The following is a 12,418-nucleotide window of genomic DNA, read 5'->3' on the forward strand; positions in this document are numbered from 1 at the left end:
ATTGAGGCATCTCTGGCTAAGACTACCTGGTCTTTGATACTTCCTTTCAGTAAGCCTCCAACTGCTGCTAATTCAGAAGACCTTGAGAGATTCCTGACACAGATAATCTCACTCCAGCTTGCTTTTTTTTAATCCTCCAACAGTGTTGCCCTGATGGCACCCACAAAGCACTTGATGTCAAGATCCTCACCAAGTGAGATACCAGGAGAGATCAAACTAACACTTCTGTAACAAGCTAGTAACCAAACTGAAACTAGAATCAGCATAGTGGTGGTGATGGTTGCTTTTCCTTTCTTTTTCTTTCCTTCTTTTTCCTCTTTAATTCTCATCAGTTCTCTCCTCCTCCTCCTCCTCTTTCTTGTCCTCCTTCTCCCTCCCCATCATCCCTTGTTCCTCTCTCTTTTCCTCTTTCCCTCCCTTTTTTCTTTCTTCTTCCTTTTCTTCCTTTAACCATTGATCCAAAAAATGGTACCCCATGTTCACATATAAGGTAAACAGAGAAGATTATATTAATTTAAGCTGAAATTTTGAAATGTTCAGATGCCAGAACAGCAAATTAAACAGTTTAGCATAGACTTTTGATGTAAAATTGAGGTTTGAAAAAGAGTTTAAATTTACCCAACACTAATATTGCTATAAAGAATCTGGCATTGTTTACACTGCTAATATGAAAAGGATGAATGGTCACATAATTGTCTTTTCACCAAAACTTTTAAGAAGAGGATAATATTTCCTCAATCCCTCCTTCTATTTTCTTTTCAAACTCAAAATATTTTCCTACTAAATTCACACTAGGAAAAGAGACAGGTACAGAGCAATGTCTCCCTTGGTTCACTTTAGGATTTTCCTAAATTCCCTCTGAAATGTTTATATGGTTTCATGAATAATTAATAATTGATCAAGTACATCAAAAAAAGATGGTGTATTCTGAGTCAATTCTGAAAGGGAAAACCAAGGAACTTACCCAAGGGCTCCAAGGCAGAGCTGGCACACTGTTTTCACTTAGATTGCATGATTATTTGAGACAGCCTTAAGAGGGCTAAAAATAGTGGATAATAATATTGGATGGTAACCCCTGAAGGAGACAATTTTTCTTTTTTTTTTCAGGTATAATCATTTTATTATATGCTTTTTGACATTATAATTAATTACATAATTATTATTATCATTTTCTGAAGCTCATACATTTAAACATCTTCTCTAAATATAACCAATAATTCATAAAATCTTCTACCTACTTCAAAAGCTCAGGCTAGCTTTACCATATAAAAATGCACTAATAAAAAAAGGCACATGCATGCTCATTGCAGCACTATTCACAATAGCAAAGACATGGCAAAAATGTACTGATGATTTCTATCAGAAACTGATTTAAAATGTCACCTATTTCCTTCTCAGACCTTGTGTTTCTCTTTTCTTTAATAACCAAACTTATAAAGATAGAATTATCCTAGGTTTGCTCCTCATAGCTTATCATTCTAATCAATGCAATCTTAATTCCTCCACCACATTTTTTTTGGTATAAGTTTATATGGTGCAAATGCAATTTTGTTACATGCATAGATTGTGTAGTGGTGAAGTCAGTGTTTTTGAGGTATCCATCACCAGAATAACGTATATTGTACTCATTGAACAATTTTTCTTCATCCGCAGCCTCCCCCACTACCATTCAATCCACTGCCACATTCTTCTGATACTACCCTCATGAATGTCATCATTGTCCTCCTGGTTAACAAATCCAATGGATTATTTTAGTTTTTTTTTTTCTTTTTATCTACTTTTAGGCATAAAAGAATGCTGAATCCTCCTTCTTTGTATGTCTTATCTTCTTTATCCCCTTGCAATTTCACATTCTTCATTTTTCTATAAATTCTTCTCAGGATTTTCTTTTTTCTCTTTTTTTTGAGATGGAATTTTGCTCTCTCACCCAGGCTGGAGTGCAGTGATGCTATCTGGGCTCACTGTAGCCTCGGCCTCCTGGGTTCAAGCAAATCTCCTGCCTCAGCCTCCCAAGTAGCTAGGACTATAGGCACATGTCACCACACCTGGCTAACTTTTGTATTTTTAATAAAGATGGAGTTTCACCATGTTGGCCAGGCTGGTCCGTGACCGATCCACTCACCTTAGTCTTCCAAAGTGCTGGGATTACAGGCATGAGCCACCATGCCCAGCCCAATTTCTCAGGTTTTTTTTTTTTTTTTTTTTTTTTTTTTTTGAGACGGAGTTTCGCTCTTGTTACCCAGGCTGGAGTGCAATGGCGCGATCTCGGCTCACCGCAACCTCTGCCTCCTGGGTTCAGGCAATTCTCCTGCCTCAGCCTCCTGAGTAGCTGGGATTACAGGCATGTGCCACAATGCCCAGCTAATTTTTTGTATTTTTAGTAGAGACGGGGTTTCACCATGTTGACCAGGATGGTCTCGATCTCTCGACCTCGTGATCCACCCGCCTCGGCCTCCCAAAGTGCTGGGATTACAGGCTTGAGCCACCGCGCCCGGCCAATTTCTCAGGTTTTTAAAAGGAGTTCTTACCTTCTGATATTCTCACCCTGCTCCTCTTCTGTATTCCCTTCTCTACTCCTCTCCTATGATTCCTTCTTCTTTTCTCTCATTTTTTGTTTATGTTATCCTCTTTATGGGAAGACTTATTTTTGGCCATACTTTTAATTTATAGCCATGATATCCAAATTGATCATTTTTAGCCCAAACCTAGACTTCTCACCTGAATATCCAATTCCTCCCTAGATAGCATCTGGAAGATAACATACAACTGCTGTTGCCCAAGACAAAAATATCCGAGAAAAATCTGAGTCATTTCTTTCTCTTCTTTGTTCTCCATTTTCAATGATTACCAAGTTCTATGAATCCATGTCTTAAGTATATTTCAAAATTTCTCCTTTCCATAGCCTTCGTTGAGCAATGGGCTATCTTACAAACTCTCTCGGTGATCTTTTTGATGTTTATCTTATCCAAACCTTCCTAAAAACCCATCTTAACCATTCCGCCTTCTAAGATGCGGGTCTTATCAGATTACTTCCCTTCTCAACATTGTTCGGTAACTTTCTACTGTCTACAGAATAAAATGTAAAGATCCTTTGCATGGCTTAGAAGACCCTTTAATTACTTGTCCATTTTTACCTCCTGTAATCCTTACCTTTACTGCCCGTAACACCTTATACTTCAGAAATTCTAATATATTCTAGTTTCTGAATCTCAAGCATAAGATGCTGTTTCACATTTGTTTCTGCCTCTGTTTGTGCATTTTGCATTGCTTGGAAATCTTTTCTTCTAATTTTCCTGACAAACACCTACAAATCCTCCAAGTGTCCCCTCAAGATCTGTCTCCTCTGTGATGTCATCCTCAACTTTCTTAAATAGATTTTCTTTCCCTAAAATGCCATTACGCCTACTCTGTTATAGAAAGTTTCTCTTTGTATTGGTTTTTCTGGCTCCCACTTCTTGAGAACTAAAACACTTTCTTTCATTTTTAAATTGTTTTTATTTTTAATTTTTATGGGTACATGGTGTATATATTTATGGTGTACGTGAGATATTTTGATACAGGCATACAATTTGTGATAATTACATCAAGGTAAATGGGATATCCATCATCTCAAGCATTTATCATTTTTTTGTATTGTATACATTCTAATTATACTCCTTTAGTTATTTTTTAAATGTACAATAAATTGTTGTTGACTATAATCACTCTGTGGTGAATACTAGCTCTTATTCATTCTATCTAACTAAATTCTGTACCCATTAACCATACTCAGGTCCCCACCATCACTACCACCCAACTACCCTTCCTAGCCTCTGGTAAGGATCATTCTACTATCTCCATGAATTCAGTTGTTTTAATTTTTAGCTCCCACAGATGGGTGAGAATATGTGAAGTTTGTGTTTCTGTTCCTGGTTTATTTTACTTAACATGTCCTCCCATTTCATTCATGTTATTGCAAATGAGAGGATTTCATTCTTTTTAATGGTGGAATATTACTCCATTTTGTATATGTACTACTTTTCTTGATTCATTTATCTGTCTCTCTCTCTCTTTTTTGTTTTTTTGAGATGGAGTTTCCCTCTTGTTGCCCATGCTAGACTGCAATGGCACCATCTCAGTTCACTGCAACCTCTGCCTCCCAGGTTCAAGAGATTCTCCTGCCTCAGCCTCCAAAGTAGTTGGGATTACAGGTGCCTGTCACCACTCTCAATTAGTCTTTTTCTTTGTATTTTTAGTAGAGATGGGGTTTTGTCATGTTGGCCAGGCTGGTCTCAAACTCCTGACCTCAAGTGATCTGCCTTCCTCAGCCTCCTAGAGTGCTGGGATTACAGATGTGAGCCACCACGCCTCATTCATCGCTTGATGAACACCTAGGTTGCTTCCAAATCTTGGCTATTGCGAATAGTGCTGCAAAAAAAAAAGCATGGGGTATCCAAAAAAACATACAGATAACTCTTCTGTATACTGATTTCCTTTCTTTTAGGGATATACCTAGCAGTGGGATTGTTGCATCATATAATAGTTCTATTTTTAGTTTTTGAGGAACCTGCATACTGTTTTCCATATTGGCTATACTAATTTACATTCCTACCAACAGTATACAAGGGTGCCCTTTTCTCCATATCCTTGCTGCCCTTTGTTATTTTCTTTTTGGATAAAAGCCATTTTAAGTGGGGTATTATGATATCTCATTGTAGTTTTGATTTGCATTTCTCTGATAATCAGTGACGCTGAGCATCTTTTCATAAACTTGTTTGCCATTTATATATCTTCTTTTGAGAAAAAGCTATTAAGATTTTTTTTGCCCATTATTTATTTATTTATTATTATTATACTTTAAGTTCTGGGATATGTGTGCAAAAGGTGCAGCTTTGTTACATAGGTATACATAATGCCATGGTGGTTTGCTGCATCCATCACCCTGTCATCTACATTAGGTATTTGTCGTAATGTTATCCCTCCCCTATCCCCCACCCCTAGCTATCCTTCCCCTATCTCACCATCTCCCTGCTACAGGCCTTGGTGTGTGACGTTCCTCCCCCTGTGTCCATGTGTTCTCATTGTTTGACACCCACTTATGAGTAAGAACATTCAGTGTTTGGTTTTCTGTTCTTGTGTCAGTTTGCTGAGAATGATAGTTTCCAGCTTTATCCACGTCCTTGCAAAGGACCTGAACTCATCCTTTTTATGGCTGCATAGTATTCCATGGTGTACATGTGCCACATTTTTTAAATCCAGTCTATCATGGATGAGCATTTGGGTTGGTTCCAAGTCTTTGCTATTGTGAACAGTGCTGCAATAAACAGATGTTTCCATTTGTCCTTATAATAGAATGATTCATAATCCTTTGGATATATACCCAGTAATGGGATTGCTGGGTCAAATGGTATTTCTGGTTCTAGATCCTTGAGGAATTGCCACACTGTCTTCCACAATGGTTGAACTAATTTACACTCCCACCAACAGTGTAAAAGCTTTCCTGTTTCTCCACATCTTCTCCAGCATGTGTTGCCTCCTGACTCTTTAATGATCGCCATTCTTACTGGTGTGAGACGGTATCTCATTTTGGTTTTGATTTGCATTTCTCTGACCAGTGATGATGAGCTTTTTTTCATATGTTTGCTGACTGCACAAATGTCTTCTTTTGAGAACTGTCTATTCATATCCTTTGCCCACTTTTTGATGGGGTCGTTTGTTTTCTTCTTGTATATTTGTTTAAGTTCTTTGTAGATTGTGGATATTAGCCCTTTGTCAGACGAGTAGATTGCAAAAAATTCTTCTCATTATGGTGGTTGCCAGCTCACTCTTATTGATAGTTTCTTTTGCTTCAGAAGCTCTGGAGTTTAATTAGATCCCATTTGTCTATTTTGGCTTTTGTTGTCATTGCTTTTGATGTTTTAGTCATGAAGTCCTTGCCTATGCCTATGTCCTGAATGGTATTGCCTAGGTTTTCTTTTAGGATTTTTATTGTGTTAGGTCTTATGTTTAAATCTTTAATCCATCTGGAATTAATTTTTGTAAAAGATGTAAGGAAGGGATCCAGTTTCAGCTTTCTGCATGTTTTTAACTTAGTTTATTTAATGTTTTTCTGTTGAGTTTTTTGAGCTCCTTATATATTCTAGTTACTAGTTTCTTGCCAGATGGATAGTGTGCAAATATTCTCTCCCACAAAGTAGGTTTTTGTTTTTCTTCATTTCATTGATTGTTTATTTTGCTGTGCAAGAGCTGTGTGTGTGTGTGTGTGTGTGTGTGTGTGTGTGTGACTTTCACTTTTGTTGCCCAGGCTGGAGTGCAATGGTGCGAATTCAGCTCACTGCAACCTCCACCTCCTGGCTTCAAGCTATTCTCCTGTCCCAGTCTCCCATGTAGCTGGGATTACAGGTGCACACCACCATGCCCAGCTAATTTTTTGTATTCTTAATAGACAGGGGGTTTCATCATGTTGGCCAAGCTGGTCTTGAACTCCTGACCTCAGATGATCTGCCCACCTCAGCCTCCAAAGTGCTGGGATTACAGGTGCAAGCCACCATGCCCAGCCCTAACTTTTGTGTTTTTAGAATAGATGGGGTTTCATCATGTTGGCCAGGCTGATCTCAATTCACCTTGGCTTCCCAAAGTGCTGGGATTACAGGCATGAGCCATCATGCCTAGCCAACTACTGATTTTTGTATGTTGATTTTGTATCCTGAAACTTTACTGAATGTATCTAATAGTTTTTGTAAAGTCTTTTAGGTTTTTCCAAATATAAGATCATATCATCTGCAAACAAGGATAATTTGACTTTTTCCATTCTATCTAGGATTCTAATACAATTTTCAATAACAGGGTACTCTTTAAAAGTCACAGAACTTGAGTTTCCAAAATGATCACTTCTTAAAATGTTTTATTCCTCTTCCCTTTATTGTCCCCAACACTATATAAGTCATTATCCTAGCTCCCATGAATTAATCCACCCAACAAGTAGGCAATTGCCACACTTGGTAATGAATGATCTCTGAATCCTATTTCCCAATCATTTGCTACATCCAAGAAACCATGAATTTATGTAGTTTTTTTTCCCCTAAAGTAGTTTTCAAATGTTTTTTCACTGCTTATCCATCATCAAGACAGTTGAGGCTATTATAAGGAAAGAACTGTGCTTCAATGTATAAAAGTATATATTATTTACATCATAAAATTCCAGATATTTGATTATTGTCCTTTATTGTCCTTGAGCTATTTACAACTCTCTTGTAGACAACTGATAGCAATGTACAATAATTATTGTCTATGAAGTGTAAATTCTGTCTGGTGAAGAGTCAACTGACTTGCCTCCTTTCCCATCTGTCCCCATGAAGCCAGTCTTACCTTCATTAGCACATTTAAATATTCCTGATTAATAATTCTTAAAAATTCTTCATTGTCTTTGTTGTAACACTTCATCTGTTTCCTGTTGAATTAAACAAAATCTTTAACATATGTTTATTTTCATATTAATATAAAAGTTATGATTTTATCTTTTATAAAAAATGTATTTTAACATATTAAAAAATGATTTACTGTCACTTCTTAACATTCAAGGTCATCAGTAATACAGCCCCTTTGGCCATCCTACTCCTTGTTTAGACTATTTGATACCAAAACACACTAGATCAGGCCAAGAAATGTATGAAAAAATACTCAACATCACTAATTATCAGAGAAATGCAAATCAAAACCACAATGTGATACCACCTTACTCCTGCAAGAATGGTCATAATCAAACAATCAACAATAATAGATGTTGGCGTGGATGTGGTGAAAAAGGAACATTTTTACACTGTTGATGTGAATGCAAACTAGTACAACTGATTTGGAAAACAATGTGGAGATTTCTTAAAGAACTAAAAGTAGGTCTGCCATTGGATCCAGCAATCCCACTCCTGGATATCTTCCCAAAGGAAAAGAAGTCACTATATGAAAAAGATACTTTCACATGCATATTTATAACAGCACAATTCACAATTGCAAAAATAGGAAACCAGCCCAAATGTCCATCAATCAATGAGTAGATAAAGAAAATGTGGTTTATGTATATACCATGGAATACTACTCAGCCATAAAAAGGAACAGAATAATGGCATTTGCAGCAACCTGGATGAAATTGGAGATCATTATTCCTGGTGCTAACCCAAATATGGAAAACCAAACATTGTATGTTCCCATTCATAAGTGAGAGCTAAGCTTTAAGGATACAAAGGCATAAAGATTCAGTGGATTCTGGGGACTCAAGGGAAAGAGTGGGAGGGGGCTAAGGGGTAAAAGACTACACACTGGCTACAATGTACACTACTTTAGTATTGGGTGCACCAAAATCTCAGAAATCACCACCAAAGGACTTATTCATATAACTAAACACCACTTGTTCCCCAAAAGCCTATTGAAATAAATAAATAAATAAGTCTAAATCATCATTCTCTAAGTATACCATGGGAGATTTTAGTTTTTTTTCCTGGTTCTTAGTCAACTCTTAATTAAGTCTTATCTAACTTTACAGCCAGACCTGGGGACAAGTGGGTACATCAGACCATTATGACAGTCTTGATTTCATAGTCAAAAAAGCATCTTATGTATACTTAAGTCTGATGGTACACAGTCAACAACTTGTTCTTCATTCAAAAGAGTAGTATTTGGGGGCTAGGCATGGTGGCTCACACCTGTAATCCCAGCACTTTGGGAGGGCAAGACAGTTCGATCACCTGGGGTCAGGAGTTCAAGGCCAGCCTGGCCAACATGGAGAAACCCTGTTTCTACTAAAAAAAAAAAAAAAAAAAAAAAAAAAAAAAAATTACAAAAATTAGTTGGGTATGGTGGCAGGCGCCTGTAATCCCAGCTACTCGGGAGGCTGAGGCAGAAGAATTGCTTGAACCAAGGAGGCAAAGGTTGTAGTGAGTGGAGATCATGCCATTGCACTCCAGCTGGGGCAACAGGAGCAAAACTCCGTCTCAAAAAAAAAAAAAAAGAGTTGTATTTGGGAATCTGGTTTTATGATGAGATCATCTACCGACCTCTCTCGGGACATAAAGGGGATCAGTTTCTGTTGGGTGACAGACAGTAAAAAATCTGGTTTGTTAGCCTTTTTTTTGTTGTTTACTTGTCTGACTATTTGTGAGCTCAACTCAATCAGGAAAACATTTTATGCTCACTAAAAGTAAAATATTCCTTTGAGGTCTGCGCTAGTGATTTTCATGGTTCTGTGTTTACTGTTGACTCATGATTGAGGTTGTTGAACTGAAACTTCAAGTTCTCAGTCTCAGTAAGTCAATCCGTAATTGTGAAAAAACCTTTACCTTTCATTTTGTGAGTTTGACATTTTTCCACCTCATATATGTAAATAAGTTATAAAGTCTCTCAAATCTAAATAGTTCCACTCTAATTGGTTCATAGAGAAAAATAAGCACTGATATAACTCTGGCATTTGCAAATTTCTCAGGAAATAAATAAATTGTTCATTTAAAACTGGCTTAAAAATTATGGAAATCTCAAGATCGGAAGCAGGTTTGTAAGAAAACATGAGTTCATATTGTACAGGCGAATCTTTTGAGTCATATGTTTTATGTTAAAAAATAAAATAAAGGTGAATCTTTTAGAGATTAGGCTTGTTTGATAACTTTTAGCTTGAAAACAGCTATATGACTCTTTCCTAATTTTATCAATGGGGTTGAACTGGTTTTCTATTGCTGTATAACAATACTACCACGAATTTCTCAACCTTAAGCAACAAACATTGATTAACTTATAGTTTCTGTTGATCAGTCAAAGCTCAGTTTTTTTAGGTCTGGTACAGCAAGGGAGAATGCCACCTTGAGAGATCCTAGTGATATCTCAAAATGGGATGGTAAGAGGAGGATATTTATAAGGTTTAGGGATCTAGGCTTCAGTTGTTTCTGGCAGGTTTATCGTGACAAGAATCTAATTGAACTGGAGGACAGCTCATGACTTATAGTTTAGGATTAAGAGACCCAGAAGGGCCAACTTCTTGAAATAAGCCTTAATAAATAATTTTTCTTTATTTCTTTCTTTCTTTTTTGAGACAAAGTCTTGTTCTGTTGCCTTGGCTGGAGTATAGTAGTACACTCTTGGCTCACTGTAGCTTCCGCCTCCTGGGTTCAAGTGATTCTCCTGCCTCAGCCTTCCAAATAGCTGAGATTATAGGTGACCACCACCATACCTGGCTAATATATACATGTATATATATTTTTTTGAGTTGGAGTTTCACTCTTGCCACCCAGACTGGAGTGCAATGGCAAGTTCTAGGTTCACTGCAACCTCCACTTCCAGAGTTCAAGTGATTCTCCTGCCTCAGCCTCCGGAGTAGCTGGGATTACAGGCACCTGCCACCACGCCCAGCTAGTTTGTTGTTTTTTGTTTTTTGGTAGACAGGGTTTTGCCATGTTGGCCAGGCTGGTCTTGAACTCCTGATCGCAGGCAATCCACCCACTTCGACCTCCCAAAGTGCTGGAATTACAGGCGTGAGCCAATGCACCCAGTCTAATTTTTGTATTTTTAGTAAAGGCAGAGTTTTGCAATGTTGGCCAAGCTGGTATCGAACTCCTGACCTCAAGTGATCCGTCCACCTCAGCCTCCCAAAGAGCTGGGATTGCAGGCTTGAGCCACTGTGTCTGGCCAGTAAGTAATTTTTTTTTTTTTAATAAGCTACCTATTTGGCCACGTAAGCAATCTGTTATCCTGATAAAAGACGCTGCTTGGGCCAGACATGGTGTCTCAGTACTTTGGGAGCCTGAGGTGGGCAGATCACGAGGTCAGGAGTTTGAGACCAGCCTGATCAACACAGTGAAACTTCATCTCTACTAGAAATACAAAAATAAAATAAATAAATAAAAAATTAGCCAGGTGTGGTGGCAAACGCTTGTAATACCACATACTCAGGAGGCTGAGGCAGGAGAACCCCTTGAACCTGGGAGGCGGAGGTTGCAGTAAAGCAAGATTGTGCCACTGCACTCCTGCCTGGGTGACAGAATAAGACTCCATCTCAAAAAGAAAAAAAAAGTTGCTTGGTCAGACTAACGAACTATATAGATAAGTTGCTGTTCAGGAATTTCTTGAAGCAAGTAGTAAAGTTATATATGGGTTTATAACTTTATATTTCTGGGCAATAATTTTTTAAGTAATAGGTAAGTCAAATTAACATAGGGGATCTCAGTTCTAAATCTCCACATTAAGTTATGTGACTACAAATGGTTTAAATTCTTGAATTAAAATACTGAAAAACAATTTTCTAAGTTGTAGTTTGTCAACATAACTAAGAATCTTATTTAACTTTAAAACTTTAGCCTATTCTTAGATCAAGTTATTTAATAGATAACTTGGACACCTAGATAATTTTTAAGGGAAGTAGAATTTAAAAATTTGGTCCCCCAACGTATTTTTAATATATACACTTTGTTTCTTATAGTGGGTATATCTGTTGTTTGTGTTAATGATTGTGTTTTCCTAACCAATGATTGTGTTTACTCTGATTTAAAGAGTGAAAAATGGATGTCGGTGACTCTAGGAGGTTATATGAATGTATTCGTGAGTTTTGTTAATTTTCTAAAGTGTATATAATAGACACTTCTTTGCCCCCTTCCAGTTTTATCTATGAAATAGAAATCGGCTACTTAGAAAGTTAGAATTTATAGAAGTAATCAAAACTATACTAAAGCAATAGTAGCAGAAAAGTATGACTATGAATGCAAGGTAATGAAAATACTTTCCGTCTTAAACTAAAAGGTTTGGTTCTTCTAGAATGTGAAAATGAATTGTGTACAACACACCTTGAATAGATATAGAAAGTTGCAAGTATGCAGAAAACAATTTATTTGCCTCACTGCAAATAAAGAGTTGGAAAAGAGCAATAAAATATATTTGAATGTTGGCAACATTCCCTTCATTTTGATGAGTTTATTTGTAAGACTGTTTTTAAATAGGGCAGGCCAGGAGATGGAGGCTGCAGTGAACTATAAGCATGCCACTGCACTTCAGCCTGGGTGACCGAACAGGACCCTGCCTCAAAAAAATACAACAGAAATAGGGCAGGGGAGTTCAGTTAGGCAGCACATACGCTAACATTGGAATGATACAAGAAGATTAGCATGGCCTCTGAACAAGGATGACACACAGAATCATGATACATTCCATTAAAAAAAAAAAAAAAAAAAAAGAGGGCAAGGAGCTAAGAAATCCTTTCCTGCTAACTACCATATTAATGTAAAACTAGAATTTGGTTTTCTATGTACTAAAATGACACTTTGTCTCAAACTGTTAGGTCTCCTCTTAACAAAGGGTAGGAAAAGTTCATTTCTTTACATTCTATCTGTTCTGACAACATAGAAATTCCATATCCCATCAAAACAGTTTTTTGTATTTTGTGCTGATTTTTTTCAAGCCCTTGACTGTT

At 37.2% G+C, this 12,418-nt stretch overlaps 1 non-coding gene across 1 annotated transcript; it reads left to right on the top strand.

Annotated features, from left to right (window-relative positions):
* The first annotated feature begins 12,059 nt into the window (after positions 1-12,059).
* LOC120365459 (U6 spliceosomal RNA) lies at positions 12,060-12,165 on the top strand. Its single transcript, XR_005580394.1, has one exon. It is a non-coding gene; the product is annotated as a U6 spliceosomal RNA (small nuclear RNA).
* Positions 12,166-12,418: the final 253 nt, after the last annotated feature.

The sequence above is a fragment of the Saimiri boliviensis genome, chromosome 10 (genome assembly GCF_048565385.1).
Source record: "Saimiri boliviensis isolate mSaiBol1 chromosome 10, mSaiBol1.pri, whole genome shotgun sequence".
NCBI classification, from domain to species: Eukaryota; Metazoa; Chordata; class Mammalia; order Primates; family Cebidae; genus Saimiri; species Saimiri boliviensis.